This window comes from Oryctolagus cuniculus, chromosome 2 (genome assembly GCF_051225735.1).
Source record: "Oryctolagus cuniculus isolate XC-2025 breed Fujian yellow rabbit chromosome 2, ASM5122573v1, whole genome shotgun sequence".
NCBI lineage: Eukaryota > Metazoa > Chordata > Mammalia > Lagomorpha > Leporidae > Oryctolagus > Oryctolagus cuniculus.
The window spans coordinates 99,327,360-99,351,443 of record NC_142868.1 but is presented as its reverse complement, the minus strand read 5'-3'; the positions used below and the strand labels follow the sequence as shown (position 1 = coordinate 99,351,443).

General features: G+C 37.1%; 1 long non-coding RNA gene across 4 annotated transcripts in view; it reads right to left on the bottom strand.

The window, feature by feature from the left end:
• Window positions 1-253: 253 nt before the first annotated feature.
• The window catches only part of LOC138848218 (uncharacterized), a 40,714-nt gene continuing 16,883 nt past the window's right edge, over window positions 254-24,084 (bottom strand). For 2 of the 4 annotated variants that reach the window (XR_016230115.1, XR_016230117.1), the window contains one exon: window positions 3,441-5,207. This is a non-coding gene — a long non-coding RNA (uncharacterized LOC138848218). Of the gene's footprint in view, window positions 1,878-3,440; window positions 5,208-15,472; window positions 15,613-24,084 lie in introns of those variants that run through there. The other 2 variants (XR_011386036.2, XR_016230116.1) reach the window with 2 other exon arrangements.

Here is a 24,084-nt window from a genome sequence, read left to right as displayed (position 1 = left end):
TAATGTTTATGAAATCACAATGGATTTTATGCTAACATAATTACAAAACCCTATTTGTGGCTTATGACATCAGAATTGGTTATTGCATCACAATGAGGGATTTATGGTGTAATAATTGACTTATAACTTCACAATTGGTTATGACAATAAAATGGTTGGTTATCACATCTGAGTTAATTTTGATATCACAAATGTTTGTCAATATATCACAATTGATTATAACATGGAAATAACAGCCTATGATGCCACCATGTTTTTTGCATTATAACAATTTATTTTTGACCTCAATCATTTTCATGAAATCACAGTTCATAATAACATCATAATGGCTGCTTTATTACATCACAATGGAAGTCTATGATGTGACAGTTGATTGTAATTTTAGAGTTGTTGGTTATGTTGTCATAATAGTTGTATAACTTTGTAATCCATTATGACAGCACAATAGTTTATGACATTGTTTTAGTACTTTAAGGCCTTATAATATCTGTAAGGCATCAGAATTGATTATTACATCATAATACTGGTTTATAAATTCATAATTTCAACATACAACATACATCATTATAACATCATACATCATTACATCATACATTACATCATACATCATTACAACATACATCATTATAGTTTATGATATTATAATTGAATATGATGTTCAATGCCAAGTTTATGAACTTATAATGGTTTTATGAATTTACAATTCTATGAATTCACAATAGTGTGTTTCTGATGTCACAGTGATTTGGTTGACTTCACTGTAATTATGAAATCACAATTGTGGATTTAAATCACAATCACACTTTATCACATCCCAATTGATTATGATATCACAAATGGTTTTGCATCACAATTGACTAAGAAAAAGGATAGCTTATGACAAAACAATGCTTTATGACAGCATAATATGTTTTTAAATTACTGTAGTTGTTGAGACCACAATCACAACATCATAATGATAGATTTATGACAACATCATTATTGGTTTATGACATCATAGTATATTTTCAAAGCACAGTTGCTTTTGCCATCACAATTATTGGTTTATGACAGCACAATAGTACACTAATTACATCACAATATGGGTATATGATGTCACAATGGCTTTCAAGGGATCACAAATTGATTATAAATTCATAATGATGGTTTTTGACATTCAACTGATTATGACCTCACAATGGTGGTTTATGCATCACAATTGATTATGTCACAGTAGACTTAAGATTTTGTTTGATTGTGATGTCATAAGCCTACTCTCATGACATCACAGTGGTTGGTTTATGGTGTCACAATAACAGTTTATGAAATCACAATGGATTTTTATGATATTACTATTGAGTATGATATCACAATGGTGGTTTATGAAATCAAAATTACTTTGTAATGATATATTTATGATATCACAAGGTTTTAATATATTTTTCAATTGATTATTACATCAGAAATATAGGTTTTTGATACAATTGTGTTTTTTATTATCCCAGTTGATTATGACATCACAAGTGTTTACAACATCACAATTGATTATGACATGAAAATGATAGATTTATAAGAACACAATGGTTTTCAAAATAATCAAAATATTGGTTTATGACATCATAATTGATTTATGATATCACAGTTGATCACATCATAATATATGTCTATAACATAACAATTGATTATGAGAGGTCCTGTGATTCTTTTTTTAATTCCTTCCTGTAGCTACTTCCATTAGTGGCTGAGCTTGGCTCATCTGGGCACTCAATAGTAGATTTGGTGTCACTGTTTGCAAATTTGTTCTTGGAGATCATATTGGCAGCTTGAAATTGGCCTTGGGTGGGGATATTTACACCAAAGTAATGGTCTGGTGTTGTATCCCAGTGGCTCTTCTCCACCTATGGAACAGATTTATCAGCATGGTACAGCACTAATCTTTGGTCTTGTTTCTCACAAAGGCCTATATTTTCCTATCCACAGAGTATATTTAATTTTCTATTTCTGTTTGTTAGTCAAAAGCTAGTTTAAACTTCAATTTCTAGACTGGGGATAGAGTATTCATTTCTGCCTGTCTCACAGGTTCAGACCCTGTGCAGATTAAGCATTATCTGCCAAATCAGCAACAGGAGTCGCTGTGCACTTACTCCCCATGTAGGATCTCTGTCCTTAATATGTTGTACTATGTGAATTAAAGTTATAACTAGTACTCAATAAATTTTTCAACATTTCTCTTTACCCCCCAACTAGGATCCTTTACCATGATATTCAGAAAAGAATCTCAGTTGAAAACAGTTAATTCTCCAAGTACAATGACCAGGAGATGGAGGAAACACTGGTTTCATTGTAAGAAGTGTTTCCCCTTCTGATTTTAGAAAGCCATATTTCCTTCCAAGTATGTCTTTCTCTTTGAGGCTGAAGTTTAAACCCAGAACAGAACCCATTCAATGCCTGCAGAGACCACGGAAGTACTGAATACAAGTACCAGTTTACAGCTTTGTCACCTAAACAGAAATAAAACAAAAGGGAGCAAGAGATTTTTGTTAATTCATATATAGCTTGCCAGCAAAATAGGACAAATGGAGGTGAATTTACAGACCTCCTTCTTAATGTTTCTGCTGTGGCCCATATATTTGGTAGAATGTATTGTCTTCATTTGTGGAATGAAAAGTTTTGTAATTATCAGTTAAATCCATTTGATTCATAGTGTAAATTAATTCTGTTGCATCTTTGCTGAGATTCTCTCTATTTGATCTGTCCATTTCTGAAGGAGGGGTGTTGAAGTTCTCCACTGCTACTGTATTAGAGTGTATGGCTCCTTTTAGATCCATTAACATTTGTATAAATAGCCAAGTACCCTGCCATTAGGTGCACATACATTTATTATAGTCACATCTTCCCACTGAGTTGATCCTGTAGTGATTACAAAGTGTCTTTCTTTATCTCTTTCAACAGTATTTGTGTTAAAGTCTATTTTGACTGATATTAATATGACTACAGCTGCTCTTTTATGTTCTGTTATCATGGAATATATTTTTCAAACATTTCACTTTCCATCTGTGTGTATGTTTGCTAGTGAGATGTTTTTCTTTTATGCAGCAAATAGATGGAATAGATTGTTTTTAATCCATTCAGCCAACCCATATCTGTTAACTGTAGAGACTGGATTGTCAAGGTGATTAACATTCAAGGTTACTGCTGATAAGTAACAACTTTGTCCTGACATTTTCCATAAATACTCCTATTATTTGGATTTTTTCAACTTTTATTTAATAAATTTAAATTTCCAAATTACAACTTTTGAATTATAGTGGGCTTTTCCCCCCTTAACCTCCCTCCCACCTGCAACCATCCCATCTCCCATCCCTCTCCCATCCCATTCTTCATCATGATTCAAATTCAAATTAGTATATATTACATAAATTTCAACACACTGCACCCACAAAGACACACAAAGTATAGAGTACTGTTTGAGTATCAGTTTTACTATTAATTTGCATAATACAACACATTAAGGACAGAGTCCTACATGGGGAGCATGTGCACAGTGACTCCCATTGTTGGTTTAACAACTGAAACTCTTATTTATGATGTCAATAATCACCTGAGGCTCTTGTCATGAGCAGCCAAAGCTATGGGAGCCTCTTGAGTTCACCAACTCTGATCTTATTTAGACAAGGCCATATTCAAAGTAGAAGTTCTCTCCTCCCTTCAGAGAAAGGTACTGTCTTCTTTGATGGTCCGTTCCTTCTGCTGGGATCTCACTAACAGAGATCTTTCTTTTAGGTCATTTTATTTTTTGCCACAGTGTCTTGGCTTTCCATGCCTACAAAACTCTCATGGGCTTTTTAGTCAGATCTGAATGCCTTAAGTGTTGACTTGGAGGCCAGAGTGCTGTTTAGGGCATATGCCATTCTGTGTATCCTGCTTCCCACGTAGGATTATTATCTCCCTTTTAATTCTATCAATTATTATTTGCAGGCATTGGTCTTATTTATGTAATCCCTTTGACACTTAATCCTAACTTTTTGATCAATTATGAACTTAAACTGATCACCTAAACAAGTAAGATGGCATTGGTACATGCCACCTTTATAGGACTGAATTGGAATCCCCTGGCACATTTCTAACTCTACCATTAAGGGTAAGTCCAAGTGAGCATGTGACAAATTGTACATCTCTTCCCTCTCTTATTCACACTCCTATATTTAACAGGGATCACTTTTCAGTTGAATTTAAATGACTAAGAATAATTGTGTGTTAATTAAAGAGTTCAAACAATTGTATTAAGTACAATAAAAATACTAAAAGGAATAAAATAGTCACTTGGTCCTCGAACAGTCTGGACAAGTGCTGATCAAAATGTTGCTTCTCTTAGTGTCCATTTCACTTCTACATGTTTCCTTTTAGATGCTCAGTTAGTTGTCACTGACCAGGGAGAATATATGATATTTGCCCTTTGGGACTGGCTTATTTCACTCAGCATGATGTTTTCCAGATTCCTCCATTTTGTTGCAAATGATCGGATTTCATTATTTTTACCACTGTGCAGTATTCTATAGTTTACATATCCTATAATATCTTTATCCAATCTTTTGTTGATGGCCATTTAAATTGATTCCATGTCTTAGATATTGTGAATTGAGCTGCAATAAACATTGAGATATAAAAGAGATAGCTCTTTTATTTGCCAATTTAATTTCCATTGGGTAAATTCCAAAAAGTGGGATGGCTGTGTGATGTGGTAGTTCTATATTCAGGTTTGTGAGCAGTCTTCAAACTGACTTCCATAGTTGCTTTACCAGTTTGCATTCCCACCAACAGTGGGTTAGTGTCCCCTTTTCTGTACATCCTCACCAGCATCTTTTGTTAGTTGATTTCTGTATGTAAGCTATTCTAACCGGGGTGAGGTGAAACCTCATTGTGGTTTAGATTTGCATTTCCCTGATGACTAGTGATCCTGAACATTTTTTCATGTGTCTGTAGGCCATTTGGATTTCCTCTTTTGAAAAATGCCTATTGAGGTGGTTGGCCCATCTCTTAAGTGGGTTGTTTCTTTTGTTGTTGTGGAGTTTCTTGATCTCTTTGTAGATCTCGTTATTAATTCTTTATGTTTGCATAATTTGAAAATATTTTCTCCCATTCTGTTGGTTGCCTCTTCATATTCCAGACTGTTTCTTTAAAAGTACAGAAACTTCTCAATTTGATGTAATCCCAATTGTTAATTTTGGCTGCAAAAGAAACAGGAGAGTGAAGAGACAACTGACAGAATGGGAAAAATATTTGCAAACTATGCAACAGATAAAGGGTTAATAACCAGAATCTACAAAGAGAGCAAGAAACTCCACAAAAACAAAACAAACAACCCACTTAAGAGATGGGCCAAGGACCTCAATAGACATTTTTCAAAAGAGGAAATCCAAATGGCCAACAGGCACATGAAAAAATGTTCAAGGTCACTAGCAATCAGGGAAAGGCAAATCAAAACCACAATGAGGTTTCACCTCACCCCAATAGAATGGCTCACATACAGAAATCTACCAACAACAGGTGCTGGCGAGGATGTGGGGAAAAAGGGACACTAACCCACTGTTGGTGGGAATGCAAACTGGTCAAGCCACTATGGAAGTCAGTCTGGAGATTCCTTAGAAACCTGAATATAACCCTACCATTCGACCCAGCCATCCCACTCCCTGGAATTTACCCAAAGGAATTTAAATTGGCAAACAAAAAAGCGGTCTGCAGCCTAATGTTTATTGCAGCTCAATTCACAATAGCCAAGACCTGGAACCAACCTAAATGCCCATCAACGGTAGACTGGATAAAGAAATTATGGGATATGTACTCTTTAGAATACTATACTGCAGTAAGAAACAATGAAATCCAGTCATTTGCAACAAAATGGAGGAATTTGGAAAACATTATGCTGAGTGAAATAAGCCAATCCCAAAGGGACAAATACCACATGTTTTCCCTGATTGGTGACAACTGACTGAACACCAAAAAGGAAACCTGTTGAAGTGAAATGGACACTATGAGAAACGGTGACTTGATCAGCATAGCCCTGACTGTTAATGAACAACTTAATACATTATCCCTCTTAGTAGTTTTTTTTGTCTGTTCTACTTAATATGACTGGTTTAATTCTGTAATTAATACACAGTTATTCTTAAGTGTTAAAATTTAACTGAAATGTGATCCCTGTTAAACATAAGAGTGGGAATAAGAGAGGGAAGAGATGTACAATTTGGGACATGCTCAAGCTGACTTGCCCCAAATGGTAGAGTTAGAAACATACCAGGGGATTCCAATTCAATCCCATCAAGGTGGCATGTACCAGTGCCATCTCACTATTCCAAGAGATCAATTTCTGTTCACAATTGATCATAATGAAAGGACTAAGAGTCAAAGGGAGCACATAAACAAGTGTAGTACCTGCTAATACTAACCGATAGAATAAATAAAGGGGAGAGTGATCCAACATGGGAAGTGAGATACTCAGCAGACTCATAGAATGGCAGATGTCCTAAATAGCACTCTGGCCTCAGAATCAGCCCTAAGGGCATTCGGATCTGGCTGAAAAGCCCATGAGAGTATTTCAGGCATGGAAAGACAAAACACTCTGGCAAAAAAAAAAAAAAAAAACACCATCACCACAACTAAATGAAAGATCTCTGTGAGATCCCAGTGGAAAGAGCAGGTCTTCAAAGAAGGCGGTACCTTTCTCTGAAGGGAGGAGAGAACCTCCACTTTGACTATGACCTTGTCTAAATATGATCAGAGTCGGAGAACTGAAAAGGCTTCCATAGCCTTAGAAACTATGACTGGAGCATAGGGAGATTACTGATGCCATAAACAAGAGTGTCAATTTGTAAAGTCAACAACAGGAGTCACTGTGCACTTACTCCTCATGTAGGATCTCTGTCCTTAATGTGCTGTACATTGAGATTTAATGCTATAATGAGTACTCAAACAGTATATTTCACTTTGTGTTTCTATGGGGGTGAAAACTGTTGAAATCTTTACTTAATGTACACTAAACTGATCTTCTGTAAAACAAAAAAAGAAATTATCAATTCCCAACTTGACTCTCACTGGGATTAAACATGACAATAGGTCTGATCTGATTTCATCATCATTTAAAAAATCGTCTATTATTTTTCACTTTATGTTTCTGTGTGGGAGCAAACTGTTGAAATCTTTACTTAATGTATGCTAAACTGATCTTCTGTATATAAAGAGAATTGAAAATGAATCTTGATATGAATGGAAGGGGAGAGGGAGTGGAAAAGGGGAGGGTTGCAGGTGGGAGGGATGTTATGGGGGGGAAGCCATTGTAATCCATAAGCCGTACTTTGGAAATTTATATTCATTAAATAAAAGTTAAAAAAAAGTCAATATTTCTCTTTTTAAGTAAGAACCTTGAATACCTGTTGAATTGACTCTTTAAATTTGTAGATCCATTCTTTTGAAATGATTGCATGATATTCTCCTTTCTTGTGTAATTCCCCCTATTCTTCCACCATGCAGTCATCATCCTCACCCTTCACCTGCAAGGGACACCCAGTGCCTGCAGGGTTTATCTGTGAAGCTGGGGATGAAAAACTGACTTTTAGAAAATAAATATCCTGTGTGTTTGTTACAGATGTAGCATTAAAGTCCATGCTAGTCTGATACTGTGTCTTTTTAGAAATGATAAATGTTTCTGTCATTTATTTAATCCCAGGCACTATAAGATTTAAAAATGGTGACATATGATGTATTATTGCTTAATTCTGGTGTGAGCAGGGAAGCCATGGCCAATCCAGTTGGAAAACTTGGTGTTGAGGAAAACCGTGGTACCTGAAATCTAGTCACACAGCCTGCTCCATGGCCCTCATTTACTGAACTCTTATAGCACTCCTGGGTCTGGAATACATTTTGTCAGGTGTATGATAGTTAAACAGAGAGAGTTCACTTGACACTAGTCCTTGACTTTAGATTTGGACAGGGACCATTCATGCACGTGCCATCAATATATGAGAATTTTTTAGTTTAATCCATTTAAGAGAAATGGCATTATTAACATTATAATGAAGATTAACAGAAAAAAGAATCATACCCACTTTTATTTCCTACCTTAGCATTTAATAAGTGCTTACTATGCACTGGGTGAGTCCTTCATTGGGAATCACTCTTTTGTAAGATTTATTTATTTATTTGAAAGTCAGAATTGCAGAAAGGGAGACACTGAGATGAATCTTCCATCCACTTGTTCATTCTCCAAGTGGGTGCAATGGCCAAGGATAGGTCAGCCTAAATCCAGGAGACATGAGCTTCTTCCTGGTCTCCCACATGGATGCCCAAGCCCAAGTAATTGGGCCATCCTCTGCAGCCTTCCCAGGCACATCAGCAGGGAGCTGGGTCAAAAGTGGGGCAGCTGAGAATCAAACTGGTGCCCATATGGAATGCCGGCAATACTCACTATGCCACAGTACCAGGCCCAGAAATCACCCTTAAATTCACACTAACCCTGATAAAGGACCATTATCTTGTCTAATGCTGAGATGAGGAAACTGGGTTCTGGAGAGGTTAGGTGTGTCCTAGACATCATACATTAGTCAACAACACAGCTGGCATATTTAAATGAACCCAGGTCTTATGCTCTGTACTGCTAAACTATTTGAATTGCATCTTGTGCTATGAGCTCCTTGTGTTATACATAGCAATCAGTGAGTCATAGACGGTTGGGCTGGAAATGACAAAATTCTCCTTTAGTTCACTGAAGTTGGGCTTTCCCTTAAATGTCCTTTAAGACAAAATCTATAAATTCTTACTTGAAAAGAAAATGTCAATAATGAAAAATAATTAGAAGGGGCTGGCACTGAGGCATAGTGGTTAAAGCTACTGCCTCCAGGGCTGGAATCCCCTATGAGTGCCTGCTGGAGTCCCACCTGCTCTGCTCCCTGTCCAGCTCTTTGCTAATTTGCCTTGGAAAGCAGTGGAAGATTGCCCAAATTCTTGGGCTCTTGCATCTGCATAGGAGATCCAAAAGAATCTCCTGACTCCTGGCTTCAGAACGATCCATCTCTGGCCATCACAGTCATTTGGGGAGTGAACCAATGGATGGAAGATATCTCTCTCACACTCACAAACATACACACTCTCTCACTCTCTTTCTCTCTTGCTCCCTCTAACTGTGCCTTTCAAATAAATGAAAAAAATCTACACACATACACACATGCACATACGTTCATACACACATATATATGGGGGGAGGCTAGAAGCAAATGACTGTTTTCAAATTTCCTTAACTAATCACCTGGAACAATCTATTTGTTGAATATATACAAGTGTCCTTCAAAATGCCTTTGAAAAACTGAAATTTAAAGATAAGTTTATTTTGTTACAAGAAAAATATAAATCTATGCATAGTTATTTTCACCGCAAGCCATCCAGGAACTTTTTGAAATCCTTTCATAAGCAAGGATTTCAAAAGAATTCATGCAGTAAGATGAACTCACTTTTTAATTTTTTCCCATGAACATTTTGAAGCACTTCTTAGAGTGGGGTAACTCAAGCCAGTTTACATCCCCCAGTCAATACCATCCCCAAACTGTTTATCTGAGGTTCATAGTGTATTTAAAAATTATTTTAAAGATACTTTAAAAAGAATTGTAAAAATTCCAATGATTTCTTTAACATTTTTGTTTATTTTATTTCAAAGAAAGAGTGAAAGATGAAGTTAGTTAAAGAGAGTTCATCTAACTGCTGGTTCACTCCCCAAATGCCTACAATAGCTAAGGCTGACTAGGATGAAGCCAAGAGGCAGCAGCTCAATCCAGGTCTCCCACATGTGTATCAGGAACCTAAAAACTGAAGGAATCACTTTCTGCTTCTCAGGAGCATCTTAGCAGAAAGCCAGAATCTAGAGCAGAGCCAAGACTCAAACTCAAGCATGCTGATATAAGATTCAGGTATCCCATGGAGCATCTTAACCACTGTGACAAATGCTTGCTTTGAATATATTTTAATACATCTGTTCATCATAACACATTTAACACCAAAAATTGTAATTTAGTACAGTTATGCTAGTCACAAAATAGAATATTTTGGGGGAAAAATGTTTAGATGCAGTTCAATGATGGAATAAAAGCTTAAATTTTTATGATGCTTATCTATATTAACTTATTTGGAGACAACTTCAAAAGTCCAAATTAGATCCTGTAAAGCCTGTGTTTACTTGTTCATTCAACATTTATCAAAATCTGTGCCAGACACTGTCCATGGGGATGAACACAGCAGAACGAACAGCTCCCCATGGAGCTTACAGGTTGGATTTCATGAGAGGTGGGCCCCTCTTGGGAATCTTGAGGGCATTCCATGCCTAAGAACTGACACTAAACTGTAAAGTGGTCAAGCTATGATAACTCTTGATTGAATCAAGAATGTGATAATATGAGTCAAAGTGGTCCTGTGGTGAAGTATTGTTGATTAAAATGATGATATTGATATATCAAAGGGTCTTGTTTTATTTTCAGGGCCAGAATACACCAAGTTCTCGTTCACCTTGTTGCTCTGTCCTCCCAAAACATCATTTAACTGAAATCTCTATGATCCTTTAAGTTTAATTTAATGCTCACCTACTCCACACAGCTTTTGTGCTTGTCTAGCTAGAATTGACATAAATTTTTGAATACAAAATATAGTTATTTTCTTATTTAATTTTATTTCAGCAATTATTTTCTTTCTTATTTATCTTAGTACCAATTTTTGAGTCATTAAATATTTTAAAGGTTTGGTGAAGGCATTTCTTCTTCTTTTTTTTTAACTTTTATTTAATGAATATAAATTTCCAAAGTACAGATTATGGATTACAATGGCTTCCCCACCCATAACGTCCCTCCCACTGACAACCCTCCCCTTTCTCACTCCCTCTCCCCTTCCATTCACATCAAGATTCATTTTCGATGCTCTTTATATACAGAAGATCAGCTTAGTATACATTAAGTAAGGATTTCAACAGTTTGCTCCCACACAGAAACATAAAGTGAAAAATACTGTTTGAGTACTAGTTGTAGCATTAAATTTCAATGTACAGCACACTAAGGACAGAGATCCTACATGAGGAGTAAGTGCACAGTGACTCCTGTTGTTGACTTAACAAATTGACACTCTTGTTTATGGCATCAGTAATCACCCTAGGCTCTTGTCATGAGCTGCCAAGGCTATGGAAGCCCCCTGGGTTTACCAACTCTGATCATATTTAGACAAGGCCATGGTCAAAGTGGAAGTTCTCTCCTCCCTTCAGAGAAAGGTACCTCCTTCTTTGATGACCCATTCTTTCCACTGGGATCTCACTCGCGGAGATCTTTCATTTAGGTTTTTTTTTTTTTTTCCCCAGAGTGTCTTGGCTTTCCATGCCTGAAATACTTTCATGGGCTTTTCAGCCAGATCCGCATGCCTTAATGGCTGATTCTGAGGCCAGAGTGCTGTTTAGGACATCCACCATTCTATGGGTCTCCTGTGTATCTCACTTCCCATGTTGGATCGTTCTCTCCCTTTTTTATTCTATCAGCTAGTATTTGCAGACACTATTCTTGTTTATGTGATCCCTTTGGTTCTTAGTCCTATCATTATGATCAATTGTGAACAGAAATTGATCACTGGGACTAGTGAGATGGAATTGGTACATGCCACCTTGATGGGATTGAATTGGAATCCCCTGGTATGTTTCTAACTCTACCGTTTGAGGTAAGTCAGCTTGAGCATGTCCCGAATTGCACATCTCTTCCCTCTCTTATTCCCACTCTTATATTTAACAGCAATCACTTTTCAGTTAAGTTTCAGCAATTAAGAAGAATTGTGTATTGATTACAGTATTCAACCAAAAGTATTAAGTAGAACAAACAAAAAAAAAATACTAAGAGGGATAACATATTAAGTTGTTCATCAACAGTCAGGGTGAGCGCTGATCAAGTCACCATTTCTCATAGTGTTCATTTCACTTTAACAGGTTTCCTTTTTGGTGCTCAGTTAGTTGTCACCTATCAGGGAAAACATGTGGTATTTGTCCCTTTGGGATTGGCTTATTTCACTCAGCATAATGTTTTCCAAATTCCTAACAGGGATCACTTTTCTACGGCCATACCACCCTGAACGCACCCGATCTCGTGTGACATTTCTTCTTCTTAGATAAATTGTAAACAATAACAAGAGACCATGTTTATACTTCTCTTCATAATGAATGTTTCCTATAACACAAATCTATGTGTGTAAGGTGTGGAGGAACAGAAAAAACACTCAAGTAGGAAAGAGGAGATGATGGAGAAAGCCCCACTCAGGACTCAGAGCATGGCTTACTACATCAAGGGCAGCAGTTCACCTCCTCGGTTTTGGAAACTGTTTCCAGAAACAAATGGAGAGTGGTTTAATCAAAGACGCATGCATGAATGAGTTTGATGAATAAATTCAGAACATCAATCTGATAATTCACAGAAAGAAGTGAACTGCCATAAATAGTCCTATGTGCAAATCCCAATATGATCATAAGCTTGCTGAGAGAGGCCAAAGTCAGATCAAGGGAAACTGCTAAGTGATTTGAATATTTAGTGGCATCATGGGAAGAGAGTTTGATGCAGTTATCTCTGTACTCATAATGATCCTGATAATGGAATAACACTCCTGAGCATATTGTTCTCAGGCTACTGTGTAATGTGTTTATCCAGAGTTTTATAATCTGGGATAATACTTTCCTTTTAGTAACCAAATAAAATACTCCATGGGTCCGATATGGCCTGACTATTGACAACTCAGCACCTCTCAGGTATTTATGAGTTTCTCCTCCTGCTTCTCCTGTATGATCTCTCTTTTTTTTAATTTTAATTTTTTATTTTTTTGACAGGCAGAGTAGACAGTGAGAGAGAGACAGAGAGAAAGGTCTTCCTTTTGCAGTTGGTTCACCCTCCAATGGCCGCCGCAATCGGTGCACCACACTGATCCGAAGGCAGGAGCCAGGTGCTTCTCCTGGTCTCCCATGGGGTGCAGGGCCCGAGCACTTGCGCCATCCTCCACTGCACTCCTGGGCCACAGCAGAGAGCTGGCCTGGAAGAGGGGCAACTGGGACAGAATCCGGTGCCCCGACCGGGACTAGAACCCAGTGTGCTGGCGCCACAGGAGGAGGATTAGCCTATTGAGCCATGGTGCCAGCCTTGTATGATCTCTCTATTCTGCTGCTCCCAATCTCTGCTTACCATCTCACAATTCCCTCTGTGTTGCTTCAGTTCTCACTGGTCTACTTTGTCTCTTCACTTGTCTCTAACATTTTCTGAATTCTCCAGGCCAAGAAGATACTTGACATAACTAACTAGATTGCTATATATCTGTGTTACAAGGAAATTTGAAAAGAGTAAAGGAAAAAGTAATCAATCCAATCCCATTCTCCCGGAGTTTATTATCCATGATTCATAGCAGATTATGGCATTTCTCCAGTGTTGTTGGGAAACCACTGGTCTATTCAAGTCAGAGATCTCTTTTTTATGTTATCTCTTGCTCATTTTGGCCCCCAAACTTATAAGCTACCTTGTCCAATCCATGTGGAAGAGGCATAGCCCTCATTATATGATTAGAATATCATTTCCAGAAAATACTTACTGAGTCCTTACTAGATCCCAAACATGTTCTCAGAAGTATTAATCCACATACTGACACAAATGAGAACATAATTATAAAGTGAGGTTAATATTCTGAGATAATAAATGTGTTATTTTCCATTTACATTTAAAACATGTATTTAACAATGGTATCTAGTCTATGCTAAGCATCAGAGAGGTCCTCTGTCAGGGAGTCATGAAGACACCATCCATGGGCAATTAAGATATGAAGATAGAGAAAGTAATTGAAAGGAGCCCTCAAAAGTACACTGATGCCTGTAGGTTACTACATTTTCTCCAACTTCACATGATGATATTTAAAGGGGCAAGAATTACATGTTAAGTTTTATGTTCACTTGAGATTAGGATAATGCCAAGTTAGACAACTAAAAAACTTCTTACGCACTTCAAAATTAGAAAGCTAGAAAACAATGGACAATCCAGTGCCAGAGATATTATATGTCAGACAACAAATTAATAACAGGTATGAAAGAGGCAGGGAGGACAGATTTGCCAGAATGATATTGAAAACAGTTCAAGACATTATGTGTGTGTGTGTGTGTGTGTGTATCACATGGAAAAAGTGGAGTTAATTATGGTGATTGAGCTATCTCTAAAAAATAATTTTCAGTAGCATTGTGGCTAAAGCCACTGTCTGTGATGGCAGAATCCCATATGGGTTCTGGTTCAAGTTCTTGCTGTGCCACTTCCAATGCAACTCTCTGCCAATGCACTGGGGAAAGCAGTGGAATCATTCCAAATACTTGGACACCTGCACTCACATGGGAGAACATGAAGAAGCTTCTGGATCCTGGATTCAAACTGGCCCAGCTCTGGCCATTGGGTCCATTTGAAGAGTGAACCAGTGAATTTTTCATGTAGAGGTGATACTAGCTGCTCCAAAAGTACTGAATCACAAAGGTGAGCACAAATAAGGGGATGCAGTAACTCCAGGGTGATGGTGGCACACACTCTGATACACTAAAACTGTTCTCTCTCCAGTTTGTTCCCCTGCTGCAGATCCAGATACAGAACAAGATTGTAAAATTTGAGGAAGCCTATTTCTCTACACATAAGCTAAGGTAAAAGAAGTGTTCTTCTGCTGAAGAAAACATATTTATCATCAAGGCATTACCACTTACTGGGAGAGAATTCAGAGGTCATATTGTATATCCTTGTAGGTGGCAAAGATTGCCATGGTACTTTACACAATTTAAGAGAGGTGGAGTAACTTGCCTAATGGATTTCATTTCAAATGGCTTTGGTGAGGAAGTATAGTTCAAACATGCCAATAGAAAGTTGTCAGAAAAAAAAAAAGTCATTGAAATTTTTTGATGTAATATGACACCTCAGAACAGTATCTATCTTCTTTGAAGTTTTGTTTTACTTTTTACAATCATTATTTCCTTATGTTAACTATATAAATATTTCAATATCACATAATTTCCCAAAGAAGCATGACTCCTTTTATACTGATAGAAAGTTTTGGGGGATACTGCTTGGTTATAATTTTAAAAGAAAGAATTCTACTCCTGACTCAGTGGTGCACAAATTAAAAATACATTTTGCTGTATGGTGGCATTATTTTTGCAACCATCTTCACATCCTATCATCTCTCTTCTTCCATACTATATCCACAGGTAACTTTTAAAGTAGCTAAAACAGGAGTTCTGAGCTATCTTAGAGTCAAAATATTTAGAAAAAGCAAGAACTGGGACCAGTATTTTGGCATAGCAGGTTAGGCCTCCACCTGCAATGCTGTCCTCCCATATGGGCACCAATTTGAGACCCAGCAGCTGCATTTCTGAGGTAGCTCCATTCTAATGCACCTGGAAAACAGAAGAATATGGTTTAAGTGCTTGTACCTCTGCACTCGCATGGGAGAGTTGGAAAAAGATTCAGGCTCCTGGTTTTAGCCTGGCCCAGTCCTTCCTGTAGTGGCCATATGGAAAGTAAACCAGTTAATGGAAGATCTCTCTCTCCTCCTTTTCCTTTCTTTGTAACTCTGCATTTCAAATAAAAAAATAAAGAGAATAAATATTAAAAAAAACAGAAAAATAATATGTGACTCTTGTCAGGGGGGTTTATTGAAGAAATCTGCAGTTCTAAATACTTAGATTTGTGTTTCCTGACCACAAAGAATTAGGTGTATAAACAAAGAATAATATGTAGTGCATAAGCTGAGTTTATTTGAAAAACACAGAGAAAAATGTGTCAGAGGAAAACGAAAAATCACATTCAGAGGTAATCTAATCAGACTCACCCTGGACTTCTCATCACAAACCTTACAGGCAAGTTTTAAAAAAACACTGCCAACAGAGAACACTGAACCCTGCAAAGCTATCATTTATGAATGAAGGGGAAATAAAGATATTTCACAACAAACAGAAACTGAAAGAATTTGTATCTTTGCATCCAGCCCTACAACACTGGCTCAAAGGTATGCTTCATGCAGAAACACAGAAACAGGAACTTTACTACAAAAGAAGACCAATGTAGAAAATGACCCAGCTAAAATACAAATACCAAAATACATAAACAGCTCTACTTAAGGAAACATGGCAGGAAAAAGACAGTATTTATGAATAGTCACACTGAATGTAAATGGTCTCAACTCTACAGTCAAAAGACACAAACTAGCTGAATGGATTAAAAAAGAAAACCCATCTATCTGTTGCCTTCAGAAATCACACCTCACCAGCAAAGATGCACACAGACTGAAAGTGAAAGGATGGAAAAAGATATTCCAAGCTAACAGAAACTAAAAAAGAGACAGTGTGGTCATCCTAATATCAGACAAAATAGACTTTAACACAAAAGCTATTATAAGAGACAAAGAAGGATACTAGGTAATGATTAAAGGATCAATCCAACACAAATATATTACTTTTATAAATGTATATGCACCTAATTACAGGGCACCTGCTATTTGAAAAAAATTATTAAAGGATTTAAAGGGAGATGTAGACTCAAATATAATAGTAACAGGGAACTTCAATAGCTCACTTTAAGCAATGGATAGATCAACCAGACAGAAAACCAACAAGGAAACAACAGAGCTAATTGACACTAAGATCAAATAGACCTAGTAGATATCTACAGAGAATTCCGCCCCACAGCCACAGAGTACACATATTTCTTCCCAGTGCACAGAACTTTCTCTAGGATTGACCACAGGCAGGGCATAAAGGGAGCCTCAGCAAATTCAAAAAAAATTTTGAAATTATACCATGCATCTTTTCAGAGCACAATACAATGAAGCTTGAAATCAACAACTTAAGAATCTCTTCATCATAGGCAAACACATGGAGAATGAACAATTTGATTCTGAATGAACAGTTAGTCATAAAAGAAACAAAAAGAGAAATCAAAAGATTCACAGAAACAAATGAAAATGACAATGCAGCTTATCAAAATTTGTGGGATACAGCAAAAGCAGTGCTAAGAGGAAAGATTATAACAACTGGTACCTAAATCAAGAAATTGGAAAGGTACCAAATAAATGATCTTTCTATGCACCTCAAGGATCTAGAAAAACAGCAGCAAACCAACCCAAATCTAGTAGAAGAGAAGAAATTATCAAGCTAAGAGAAGAAATCAACACAATTGAAATCAAAAAAACAATACAAAAGATCAGCAAAACGAAGAGCTGGTTTTTTGAAAAAAAAAAAAATTAACACACGATTGGCCCAACTAACCAAAAAATTGGAGAGAAAAGGCTCAAAGCAGTAAAATTAAAAATGGTTATGGAAATGTAACAAAAGACACAACAGAAATAAAAATAATCATCAGAAACCACTACAAAGAGCTGTATGCCAACAAATTTGGAAACCTAGAAGAAATGGATAAATTCCTGGACACATACAAGTTATATAAATTGAGTCATGAAGACATAGAAAACCTAAACAGACCCATAACCATGAAAGAAATTGAATCAGCAATAAATGTGCTACTGAAAAAATAGAGCCCAGGACCAGACAGCTTCACTGCTGAATTCTACCAGACATTTATAGAACAATTAATCATAGTTCTTCTCAAATTATTCAAAACAATTGAAAGGGAGGGAGTTCTCCAAAATTCTTTCTATGAAGCCAATATCACTTTATTTCCTAAACCAAGAAAAGATGCAACAGAGAAAGAAAAATATAGATCTATCTCCCTGATGAACATAGACGCAAAAATAATCAACAAAATCCTGGCCAACTGAATCCAATTACAAATCAGAAAGATTGCCGGTGCCATGGCTCAATAGGCTAATCCTCTGCCTGCAGCACCAGCACACCAGGTTCTAGTCCCGGTTGGGGCACCAGATTCTGTCCTGGTTGCCTCTCTTCCAGTCCAGTTCTCTGCTGTGGCCCAGGAAGGCAGTGGAGGATGGCCCAAGTCCTTACACCCTGCACCCACATGGGAGACTGCATAGCTCCTGGCTTTGGATCAGTGCAGTGTGCTGGCCATACTGGCCATTGGGGGGTGAACCAATGGAAAAGGAAGACCTTTCTCTCTGTCTCTCTCTCTCACTGTCCACTTTGCCTGTCAAAAAAATAAATAAATTAAAAAAAAAGAAAGACCATTCACCCAGAACAAGTGGGGTTTATCCCTGGTATGCCGGGATGGTTCAACATTCAAAAATCAATCAACGTGATACATTACATTAACAAATTGAGAAACAAAAGTCATATGATTATCTCAATAGGTGCAGAGAATGCATTTGACAAAATACAACACCATTTCATAATGAGAACTCTAAGAAAATTGGGTTTAGAAGGAACATTCCTCAACACAATTAAGGCAATTTATGACAAACCCATGGCCAGCATTATATTGAATGGGGAAAAGTTAGAGGCATTTCCATTGAAAACTGGCACCAGACAGGGGTACCCACTCTCACCATTGATATTCAATATAGTCTTAGTGGTTTTAGACAAAGCTATTAAGAAAGAAAAAGAAATCAAAGAGATACAAATGGGAAAGGAGGAAGTCAAACTATCCCTATTTGCAGATGACATGATTCTATATTTAGAGGACCCAAAGGACTCCATTAAGAGACTGTTGGAACTCATATGAGTGTAAAGCAGCAGGATACAAAACCAATGCACAGAAATCCACAGCCTTAATATAGGCAGACAATGCTGTGGCTGAGAAAGAACTTCTAAAATCAATCCCATTCACAATAGCCACAAAACAATCAAGTACCTTGGAATAAATTTAACCAAAGATGTCAAAAGATCTGTATGATGAAAATTACAAGATATTAAAGAAAGAAATAGAAGAAGACACAAAAAATGGAAAAATCTGCCATGTTCATGGATTGGAAGAATCAATATCATCAAAATATCCATTCTTCCAAAAGCAATTTACAGGTTCAATGCTATACCAATCAAAATACCAAAGACATTCCTCACAGACCTAGAAAAATTGATGCTGAAATTCATATGGAGGAACAAGAGACCTCACATAGCTAAAACAATTCTATACAATAAAAATAAAGCTGGAGGCATGACAATACCAGACTTCAAGACACACTACAGGGCAATTCTAAGCAAAACAGTCTGTTACTGGTACAAAAACAGACGGATAGACAAATGGAACAGAATAGAAACACTGGAAATCAATTCAAACATCTACAACCAACTCATATTCAACAAAGGAGCTAAAACCAACCCTTGGAACAGGGACAGCCTCTTCAACAAATAGTGCTGGGAAAACTGGATTTCCACATGTCAAAGTATGAAGCAAGACCCCTACCTTACAACATATACAGAAAGCCACTCAACATGGATTAAAGATCTAAATCTATGCCACAATACCATCAAATTAATAGAGATCATAGGGGAAACACTTCAAGACATTGGAACAGGCAAAGAATTCCTGGAAAAGACCCCAGAGGCATAGGTAGTCAAAGCCAAAATGAACAAATGGATTACCTCAAATTGGGAAGTTTCTTTACAGCAAAAGAAACAGTTAGGAAAGTGAAGAGGCAACCAACAGAGTTTTTTATTTGCAACTACACAAATTATTTGCAAACTATACAACTGAAAAAGGATTAATAACCAGAATCTATAAGATGATCAAGAAACTCCACAGTAACAAAACAACCCAATAAAATGATGGGCCAAGGATTTTAACAGGCATTTTTCAAAAGAGGAAGTCCAAATGGCCAATAGACACATGAAAAAATGTTCAGGATCTCTAGCCATCAGGGAAATGCAAATCAAAAGCACAATGAGAGTTAGAGTGGCCCTCATACAGAAATCAACAAACAACAAATGCTAGAGAAGATGTGGGGAAAAGGGCACCCTAACCCACTGTTGGTGGGAAGGTAAACTGGTAAGGCCACTGTAGAAAACAGTATGGAGATACCTCAAAAATCTGAATATAGACCTACCATATGACCCAGCCTTCCCACTCCTGGGAATTTACCCAAAGGAAATGAAATCAGTAAATAAAAGTACTATCTGCACCTCCATGTTTATTGCAGCTCAATTCACAATAGCTAAGACATGGAAGCAGCCTAAATGTCCATCAAACGAAGACTGGGTAAAGAAATTGTGGGATATGTACACTGTGGAATCCTATACAGCAGTAAAAAAGGATGAAATCCGGTCCTTTGCAACAGAATGGAGCAAGCTGGAAAACCTCATACTTAGTGAGTATGATCTTTGTCCCAAAGAGACAAACACCATATGTTCTCCCTGAATTGGGAGAATTAATAGTGCAGATAAAATGAAAGCTGTAGAAGCAAAATTGTCCCTTTTAGAACCAATGTCTTCAAGAACCCTTGACCTGATTGTCGAGAGGCAGTTTACCATTGTTACTTTTACTGTGTATATCCTTTTTGTTTTGTTTTGTCAGTTTTTTCTGTTTTATTTCTTTCTCTCTCACTTCTCTACTTCATACTAAATGCTGAACTCTCTATGTAACAGAGAGTTAATTATATGTATTTTAAGGCAATTGGAAAAAGATCCCAGTTAAAAATAAGGGAGGGAATAAGAGATGGAGGAAGTAGTATAAAATTATAAAATTGTATAGTTCTGCATACAGACATATAGACTTCCCTCTCAGGGTAAAGCCTAGGAACTAGTCATGGGGCTCCAAACCCATAAGAATTGATGGTATAAACACCATCTTCACTGTTAAAATGATCATATTATATGTTAAAGGCAACAGATAGCTCAGTCCAAGTTTAAAAGGGATAATATAAATAACATCAAGTACACAGTAAAAATAATAGAAATAAAAAGGAAGGAAGGACCAACATGGGAAGCAGACCACACAGCAGACTCCTAGAATGACTTTCTCAGTAAATAACACTCTGACCTCAGAATCAACCCTTAAAGGCTTCCTGGTTGGGCTGAAAGGCCTGCCAGAGCATTTCAGGCATGGAAAGACAAGACTCTGTGACAAAAATTACCCTACGTGGAGGATCTCTGTGAGACCTCAGAGGAAAGAAAGGGTCATCAAAGAAGGAGACAGTCTTCTCTGAAGGGAGAAGTGAACATCCACTTTGCTTATGGCAGTGTCCAAATACCAATAGTCTGTGGTCACAAAAGGCTTACAGAGCCTTGGCAGCCCATGGCAAGAGGATGATCACTGATATCATAAAAAAAGAGTGTTAATTGTTAAAGGAACAACAGTAGTCACTGTGCACTTGCTCCCCAGGTGGGACCTCTGTCCCTGTTGAATTGTAATATGAGAATGGACTGGGGGGAAGAACCACTATATTCCTAAAGTTGTATCTATGTAAAAATATATTCATTAAATAAAAATTTAAAAAAAATTAAAAATTTTAAAATTTTAAAATTTTAAAAAAATTAAAAATTAAAAAGGAAGAAAAGAAAAAACACAGAGAAATCAAAATCAAAATATTCCCTGTAGAAGACAGCCATTAATGAGTGATTTCTAGCTGTTTTTTAATAGGTTGTAAAATGGGAAGTTCTTGACTGTCAGGGAGAAGGACAGTTTTGATTGGTTAATTGGGGAAAAGCTCCACTTGAAACTCAACAGACACAACAGAAAATGCGTGAAACTTTCCCCCAAGATGTGTAGAATTCTCATTATCTAAATCAGTTATGACACCACAGAAAAACCTTGATTACAAGGACTAGCACAAGATATCAACATCCTTCACAGCACCCAGCTATTGATGTTTTTAAATAGTTGTTCTGAACTTTGGTTTTTTTTTTTTTTTTTTTTTTTAAATCCTTATTTGAAGGAGATACAGAAAAAAAGGGTGAGACAGAGTGAAAGATACATTCCATCTTCTGGTTCATGCCCAAGGTGGCCAAAATGGCCAGGGCTGAGCCAGACCCAAATCAGGAGCAAAGTGCTGATGTTGCAAGTGGCAGAATTACCTGCTATGCCATAACAGTGGTCCCCATGTTGGTTGACATTTCTCAGGTCCTGAGACTCTTCTCCAGATTGGGAGAGTGGGAGACAGGAGGCTAGCCAGGATTCTATCAGTTTCTGGTGCTCTACCACCACACTACTATGAGAACATTTTGCATACTAAGATTGAGAACTAACCAAGTTATTGCTTATTATCTAACTTGCTGTATGTAGCACTCCAATATGGGAGGTTTAGGCCCACAGAATTCTACACCAATACATGTACTTTCTATTCATTTGGGATCAAGGAGAGGGGAGAGAGAGTACGCCTTTCCAATGTTTCTCCCACCAAATGCCCACAATGGCCAGGACTGGCTGGGCCAAAACCAGGGACCACAAACTCAAGCATGGTATTACAAATAGGTGGCAGGTGAAATCATTTACCTTTATTCTAAAATTATTAACTATTTTATTATTAATATCACAAGGGACCTCTCTATATAGATAAGAATTCTAAATATCAGCTTAATGAAAATAGGCAACATGATAAGTTTAGCTTTGATTTAGAGAGTGAGAAAAATACACAAGAAAAGGAGGGCTTTATGAAAGGGAAAAAGAGTTTAGAAACATGAACTGGGAAGTCAATACCAGGTAGAAAGCAGGCCAGGAGCCATGTTTGAGAAATTCATAAGCTGGAGCTGCACAAATCAAAGCATGTGATTAGGAGTTATCACAGGTAGGCTAGCCCATAGGCAGAAAAGCAGGGTAGGGGTGGCTAAAAGGCTATGGGCCTAGAGGCACAGGAAAACATGGGGCAGGCCCAGCATGTGCCACACCTTCTATTCACTTACAAAGGGGAGTGCTTATATCATCTAATCAACAGTTGGATGTATGCATGTAATATTAAGTAGGGGCATGAGATCATGCAGAGATCAGGGGTATGATTTTCCAGCTCATGAATCTAATTAATTTAATCCTATCTGCCTGCCCTTATCACAGGGACTCAAACACACGAGTCAACAACACTGTCTCTCAGAGTCTGCATTAGCAGAAAGCTGTAATCAAAAGCTAGAGCTGGGAATCAATCCCAATCCCAGGGAATCAAATATGGGATGCAGACATCTTAAAAGCTAGGCTAAATATTTACCCCTGTGTAGGTTTCACTATTTTAACTTTAAGAAAATATATTTAAAAAAGGAATCATTTATTTTCACTGTGGTACAATTATCATGAGTTATTTAAGATCAATCTTTAATTAAGCTTAATAATGGCTGAATTTTCTATATTAACAAAGTTTAATTTTCAAAATACCTATTGTTTTTATGGCTTTTATAATCATTAAACAATTTTCCAAAAATAACTTGAAATGACTGAAATATAAAGGTCTACAACCTCTGACACAAGCAAACTTACATCAGTTAGAATTTGAATGTAACATTTTTCAAGAAAAAATGTACTGGTTTGATCATTATTGTCTAATCATAGAGTGAAGAAAAGGAATTCACTTGTAATTTGTTTCCCTAACCCCCTCAATGTTGCCTGAAAATGTGCTACTTGGAAGCTATTCACAGCCTGCAGCCTTCCTCCCATGGCTGAGTGTTTGCCACCCTGACACCAGGCAGCAAAGTTTTCTCAAGACTACTGAAAAAGCTCATGAGCACCTGCTCCAATCTTGGCTAAGCCTATAGATCAGATCCATTCTACTGCACCTTCATTCTGACTTGCCTTAATAACAAGAGGAGACCCAGGGGGGAAAGCTCATACAGTCTTAGGGTCTAAAATGGTTACCATGTTCCTTCAACAGAGATAGAACACACAGACTCAATTCTTCCAGGTAGTCCTTGCTTCCTGAAGGTTTATTTTAATTTTAGATGTAAATTAAAAATATGCACTGAAAATTGAATGGACATTTGGAGAATTACACATCAGGAAAATTCATTGAGAAATCTGTATGGTTTGGTCTCTTTTCTGATACAATTTCCATATTTTGCTTTTTGGAATGGAATTTGCAAGCTATAATAGTTGAGGGAATTCTCATCTATAGATTTCAAGATTTTCTTGTCTGACATATTTATCACCCATCCAAGAGCAAAACCAAAGAAAATCTGCCTTGAATCCTTTGGAGTACTGAGCATTTGGAAGAGTTCATCTT